The sequence below is a fragment of the Chaetura pelagica genome, unplaced genomic scaffold (assembly GCF_000747805.2).
Source record: "Chaetura pelagica isolate M959 unplaced genomic scaffold, ChaPel_1.0 scaffold269, whole genome shotgun sequence".
Classification (NCBI taxonomy): Eukaryota; Metazoa; Chordata; class Aves; order Apodiformes; family Apodidae; genus Chaetura; species Chaetura pelagica.
Genome location: NW_009954705.1, coordinates 801,590 through 809,386, shown reverse-complemented (window position 1 = coordinate 809,386; position 7,797 = coordinate 801,590).

Here is a 7,797-nt window from a genome sequence, read left to right as displayed (position 1 = left end):
GCAGGCAGGGATCCTCCCGGGAAGCTGGTTGATTGCAGGCAGGGATCCTCCCGGGAAGCTGGTTGATTGCAGGCAGGGATCCTCCCGGGAAGCTGGTTGCAGGCAGGTGAGTCAAAACAGGACCTGCCTCCCCCGAGTTAAACACGCAGGGACAGTTCAAAACTTGTCTCTGCAGGAGTTTTTGTTTTCAATGAAACACGCGTTTATTTAATTTAGGGGAGGGATGATTACTTAAAGTGGCGTATAAAAACATATTTGATCCTCTGACTAACTTCACAGTTATTCTAATGTTGCCTGGCAGGACTTAAGCTTAAGCCCCTTCTATCATTTTAAAGCTAGTTTAATATTTACGGATCCCAAGAATGGATCTGGAGGATTAAGTACCCTATCAGGTTCTGCCTGCAGAGCTGGCTGCTGGGGCGTGTTATGACAGACAGGTCCTGTCTCCACATGAGAAGTCTTGGAGTAAAGTGTTACTTTTCTAAAAAATATGTCTGTATGCCAGCTCTGCACCATAAAAAGCCTAGAATTTACAGCACCTGATATCTATGCAGAGAAAATCCGTATCCTTTAATATGCATTCAGCCGAGGTTTCCAAGTGTGGAGATAGTTATGAGCCTGACAGCTTTTCAGTGAGGCATTTCTTTCAGCATATTGGCAACAGATAGATTTCAGGGAGGATATCAAGCAACGGAAAGAGAGGAAGCCAGATTATAAAAGGCATAATTGAATAAAGGATGATAGGCATTGTCAGTGAGCTGAACTTCTTACTCTTGCCAGTGATTTACACAGAGGGCAAATCTCCACATCAAGCAGGAAAGAATGAGGAAGAAAATCTATATGTTGAAATTCATGTCCACATATTGAGCATGTAAGTGTAATTCATAAGGGAGCCGTAACTGTGAACTCAATTTAACTTTTCTTTATTTGAGGCCAAGTAAGACATTCAGGATTTGCTACTTTTTTTTTTTTTTCCTGAATAAATTGCATGACAGGTTTATTTAAAATTTCAGTAATGTTTTGATTCATAAAATTTATCTTGATTAGCACATTCCCAGGAACCTTCCTTAGCTCAACATTTCACAGAAACAATAATGTTCTGTATTTGCCTCAGTTGAATAATTCACTGGGCGTACTGTCTGCTCTGATCTAGAAGTCCATCCTATCTCCCAACATTTTATATAGTTCCCCAAAACTATGGCCTACTGAGCACTTAAAAGACCAAAGAACCTTTGTATGTGGCTCACTAAAGGATTTCTTAATAATGGCTGTCTCTAGCAGATAAAGGTGCACTAGTTGTGGGGTGAGTTCTGGAAACCAGAGCTAGCAGACAAGTAGATGTGGGGGAGACCTGCAGCTCAACATTCCAGACTCCAGGTGCTTCCTTTACTGCCCTACCTCATCTCCTCAGAAGCCCAGCCTAAACTGCTTTTCATTGACCAAGCTGCATTTGTAGGCTCCAGATTTCAGTTTCTCCTACACTGTACAGCTAACACAACATCTGGTGCTGCTTCAGAAACCCCACCTCCTCAAGACTGGGGTGATCACAAGTGGCAACGCCCAAATTAAGGTGAAGATCTAAACCCCTGTGAAGGTCCTTTGCTGGAGCTCCACCCATTAATGTCCTCTGGAAATCTCACTATACCATGGGAGACTGGAGGTAGAGCAAGACATGGAAAGCAGCTTCAATGGGGGCGAATTCAAAAGTTGCTGGGGAAAGAAGCTTAAAAGGGAAGACTCATTAGAAGTACAAGGAGTGGGGACGAGATAAACATCACTTTGTTTTTCAGAGTGTAAATTACAATGCTGAAAAAACCCCACATTTCCAGTCCCTAGGCTCCCATAGTCACAATTCTGGTATCTTTGGGAGAGCCCGATTTTGTTTCCTGCACTTCTCTGCAGCATCTGTTTAGACATCAGTTCTCTCTAAAGAATAAATAGGCTATGACCATTCTGCAGATGGGGTTGTCAGGAATCCTTCACTGAAATTTTAATGCACAGTGGGATCTGGCTTAGTCCTAAACTCAGAGAACCAAGTGAGATACAAAGATCTTGAGTGTGACATTCCACTTAAGTTATTCATCAGGGGTGTGGAAGGAATTTAAATTAATGAGAGTTTGTAAAGGGCTTTGAGGTGAAAAATTAAAAATATTCCCCTTCAGTAGGGTCTATGTCTCTCCTGTGTCTCACCTCATACATTCCTTACATGAAAGAAAAGATAGCTTATTATGGCTGGAGGAAAATTTTAATACAAGTAACTGGGAATAGGTGTAAAATAGGATTTAAATCTGAAGTCCCTCTTGTGATAAAGCTGCAAAACCAAGAGTCTAAATTGAAAAGCAAGATTGTGAAGTTGATTACCCCGTGGCAGGCTACTATCCAAAGAAAAGCAGCATCTACCCTGCACTTCTGATCAGTAAATTACTGACCAAAGTCATCTGTGTCACCTCTTAAGTTGACCCTGTTGTTCCATTGTTCACTCTTTCAAAAAGGATCTTTTTATGTGCCATCTCAGAGACATGCTTCTGTCCCCTTTTATGGTCTCTAGCTCCTTGATGCTTCTAGCTCTAACAACTTTTTTTTTTTTTTTTAAATTTTCATAGTCAGTTCAACTCCTCATCCCCAAAATGCATTCTGTGAATATAATCCTGAGCCTCATTTCATGTGAGTTAAAATCAGTAAGATGTATGTCCAATCAACCAGTCACCCCCAAAAAATTGCTGTACAGAAAAACTCCTTGAATGGGTTCACTGTGGAATGGCAGAAGTATTTCATGGAGAGAGGAATGGAAAACAATGACAGTGCCTTTGAGAGACATGAAAAGGCAAAACCTGTATAGACCAAGAATTGTGATATGGCCCAGCCTGTCACACAAGGGTGAAAGTTTTTCTTACACTAACGTTACTTACACATTAAGTGCTAAGTAATCATCTCACTAGATGCAGGTACAGTGACACTGAAGCCAAATGGCTTTTTCCATCATCATCTCAACTGCCACATAAAATCTCAAATAGCAACAAGTTGTGTCATTCAACTGTATGTTTGAATAACTTGGGTTTCTACTTGTGTATGTACGTCTATGAATACTGCATTACTGACCATACAGTAGTCATCAGGAGCTTGCAAAGAAGCTGTTGTGTAATGTGACCAGCTTCCCACAGGTACCAAATAATATAAGCCCTTTATCAAACTTCAGATTTATCGGACTTAATTTCGGAAGCAATTAATGTCCCTTTCTGCCTTTAGTAACGGAGCAGCTTCTCAGGCAGGTGGTTTCATCAATGCAGTGTTTTCTCAAACGTCTTGCAAGTGTTACTACTTTTTTTAGGTCACCTGGTTTTTTGTAACCTCCCCTGAGTCCAGTCCACCTAGCCAGCAATAAACAACTCATCATATTGTCAGCATCAACTTTGCTGTATATTTAGTTGTTTTGACCAAAGGTGATTAGCCACTGGTTGACTGACACAGCTGGTTACTTTTTGCTCCTCTCTTACGGAGGAGCTGAGCCGCTGCCAGCAGTAAATCTGCATAATGTGGGGATTTTGTTTTGATAATGTATTGAATTTAAGTATAAGATTAATCTTAAAATATATATTTTAAAATCTGATCTTTGACAATCCCCCTTACGCCCTTTGCTAGCCCTCTTGGAAACTATTTAAGAAACAACTGGCTTAATGGTTAGCAACATACCACTACTTTCTGTTCATTTCTATGTCTGATCCTATGTGTACTTCTAGCTGGAAGAACAACAATGCTTGCCTTTTTCTTTTTCTGTAATGATTTACACAGAAGAATGATAACCCCTTTACACCTTAGTTTTACCAGCTTTGCTGCTAAGATGTAATATGTAATGTGTATATGAACAGTTTATTATAGTGTCACACTAAGTTTGAACTGATGAAACCTTACTGAAACTATATTACAAAATAATTTTTTCAGTGTTAATTCTCAGGTGAGTTTGCAGATACCTAATTGCTGGGAGCGGTCAAATGACAGGAGGGCAGGGCTGCTATTGAAAGTGACTGAGACAGGCTGGAGAGATGGGCTGACAGGGACCTTGAAGCTCAGGACAGGCAAACATGAAGTCCTGCACTTGGGTTGGAATAATCCCATACAACAGGACAGGCTGAGAGCTGGCTTTTTTTTGCTGAGAAGGACCTGAGAGTCCTGGTGAATGGCAGCAATATGCCCTTGCTGCAGAATCAGCTACATTCAGGACTGTATTAGCCAAGAGGCTAGCCATCAGGGCAAGGGGTTCTTCCTCTCCATTTGGCACTTGTGAGACCACATCTGGAGTATGTGTCCTGTTCTGGGATCCCCAGGACATAAAAGACATGGACATACTGAAGCAAGCCCAGTCAGGGGCCACCAAGATGGTCATGGGACTGAAGCACTGGGAATATGAGAAGAGGCTGAAAGACTTGCTTTTGCTCAACTGGAAGAGAAGAAAGAAATTTTATATATATATATATATATATATATATATATATTCCACTGTCTTCTGAGAGGGTGCAGAGAATATGGAGACGCACACCCTCAGGGACACACAGTAGAAGGACAAAAGGCAATGGACAGAAGTTAGAACATCGGAAATTTCTGACTCAATTAAAATATTTTTGGTGGACAAAAACTCAACCAGGTTGCCCAGAGAGATTGTGGAATTTACATCCTTGGAGCTATTTAAAACCCCACATGGCCCTGAGCAACCAGATCTAGCTGGGTCTGCTTTGAGCATTGGACTAAAGACCTCCACAGGTCCCAGAGATTGTTTTGAGTCTATGATTCCAACTTTTCAACATCAGGTGCTGTAGTTTAAAAAGGCAGCATGCCTGATAGATGCAACAACATAAAGTAAAAATGCAGGTGAAATCATTCTCTATTCCAGAAATATTCTATAGTATTACATTAAGATACTGGCATCTGAGGTAGCCATTCATATTTCTCATTAATTGTTCTAATCAGAACCACTAACGTAATTGTTGTTAATTGCTTATGAAATGACCAAGAACCTCACTGGAAGTAAAGGGTTATAATAAAATATTGCCAGTTTTATTTCAAGTAAAGGATTGTTTTCTACTTAGTGTTAGCTGAATTCCAGCAAGCATAAATTGAAATTTATCTTCAAACTATGCCAAATTAAATTTGTTTTTCCATATGAGAAAGGGGCTTTGCTGAGAAGGACCTGAGAGTCCTGGTGAATGGCAGCAATATGCCCTTGCTGCAGAATCAGCTACATTCAGGACTGTATTAGCCAAGAGGCTAGCCATCAGGGCAAGGGGTTCTTCCTCTCCATTTGGCACTTGTGAGACCACATCTGGAGTATGTGTCCTGTTCTGGGATCCCCAGGACATAAAAGACATGGACATACTGAAGCAAGCCCAGTCAGGGGCCACCAAGATGGTCATGGGACTGAAGCACTGGGAATATGAGAAGAGGCTGAAAGACTTGCTTTTGCTCAACTGGAAGAGAAGAAAGAAATTTTATATATATATATATATATATATATATTCCACTGTCTTCTGAGAGGGTGCAGAGAATATGGAGACGCACACCCTCAGGGACACACAGTAGAAGGACAAAAGGCAATGGACAGAAGTTAGAACATCGGAAATTTCTGACTCAATTAAAATATTTTTGGTGGACAAAAACTCAACCAGGTTGCCCAGAGAGATTGTGGAATTTACATCCTTGGAGCTATTTAAAACCCCACATGGCCCTGAGCAACCAGATCTAGCTGGGTCTGCTTTGAGCATTGGACTAAAGACCTCCACAGGTCCCAGAGATTGTTTTGAGTCTATGATTCCAACTTTTCAACATCAGGTGCTGTAGTTTAAAAAGGCAGCATGCCTGATAGATGCAACAACATAAAGTAAAAATGCAGGTGAAATCATTCTCTATTCCAGAAATATTCTATAGTATTACATTAAGATACTGGCATCTGAGGTAGCCATTCATATTTCTCATTAATTGTTCTAATCAGAACCACTAACGTAATTGTTGTTAATTGCTTATGAAATGACCAAGAACCTCACTGGAAGTAAAGGGTTATAATAAAATATTGCCAGTTTTATTTCAAGTAAAGGATTGTTTTCTACTTAGTGTTAGCTGAATTCCAGCAAGCATAAATTGAAATTTATCTTCAAACTATGCCAAATTAAATTTGTTTTTCCATATGAGTACATAAAGACAAAGTAGCATGTTTATGATTTTAATAGTGCTACAAAATGCTCTTTTTAATAATGCATGAAGTAACAGGAGTTATTACAAGCTCAAGTAATGAGCGGATTTTAACAATCTCTCAGTATGCATTACTGTTTAATTCTATGTGCCTTCTGGATGCTAGAAGAAAATCCTATCCTGCCTTCACAGTGTCTTTTTGAAAGAAAAGGAAAGGAGAATCGCACACACAAACTACAGACTAAAAAGTACACATGTGATCGTAATTCCAAATTACAATCTTTCCTAGGTGCTTCAGCATAGTTTGATTTTGTGGTCATAAAGTGCCAGCCTTCACTGAGTGATTTGCTTTTTGCAGGCCAGCCTTCTTTCCAGGATGGGAAGTGGTCTGTAGCTTCTGTAGTCTTGCACATATGAGTATCTTAAATTATGAACCTGAGAATAGACCCCATGACATCACAAGGTAGAGATGCCTTAAAATACTAGTATTTTTAAAAAATATGTGTGCATCTATTTTCACCCTGTTTGAAAGGGTTTGCAGTCCTGCCATCACACTTTTCAGTTCCCTAGCTTATGGAGCCAGAAACTTGTTATAATAAGCAAAAGGAGAATTTTTTCAAGTAATCCTCATCACCCAAGCCCAGGAACTGTGGTTGCAAGGGAACTATCAAATATCACAAGGCTTGTGATAAAATAAAGAGTTGGCTACGCTCTGACAACCCCTGTCAATGAGACAACAGCTGCTCTGAACAAACACTACAGCCAGAAAATAAAAAGTAATGGTCAGTCAAGAAGTGAAATGGAAAACTAACAAAGGATAACCTTGACCAAGCTACAACCAACCAAGGATAAACTAGAACAACTTTTAAACCATAGGTTAAATGATAGTACACATTTATGGAGCAGGGTTATTGTTTACTGAGGGTTAATTAATGTAAGGGTTGATTAATATTTGTGACATGCTGTGGAGTCCTTCATGGAATATGCAAAATAGTAATGTGAGCTAATGAGCATATGTGCTGTGCCAAGGCAGCTGCAGCTTATCCACGGGAGAGAGGCAGTGCAGGTGAAGAGGCAAAACGGGGAAAAACAAACAAAGGGCAAATGGCAAGAAGAAGTGCTGCAGGGAAGAAGAGGAAATTAAATTGCAGGGTAAATGGAAGAAGGAAATGAGGCTGTACAGGACAAAGAGGTGATGCCTGGGTTATTGTAGTATAAAAACACAGGGCACAAATCCATAGGAAATTGAGGTTTATTAGTTCTGCTGCTCAAGGAATAAGCTGTAGTTCCTTGTTTTGGGTTGTTGTGTTTTGTTTTTTTCTCTTTTTTTAATCGTTTTGTATTGTGGGGTTTTTTTGTTTGTTTTTGTTTTGAAAAAACTAAGTATAACCAGAGAAAAACAAATATAACCAGATGGGAGTATTTAACTGACCATCTGCAAGTACAGAGGGAAACGGTGGGTTTTCCAGGGTATAAATCTTGCAAGAGAAGAAATCAAAATCATTCTACTTCTGTATTGCTAACAAAGAGAGCATTGTTTGAGAACTGATTGCAATATGCACTTGAACAATAGATTTAAATCAGCGGAAGCACAAAATGTTGCTGTCACATATGTTTCAA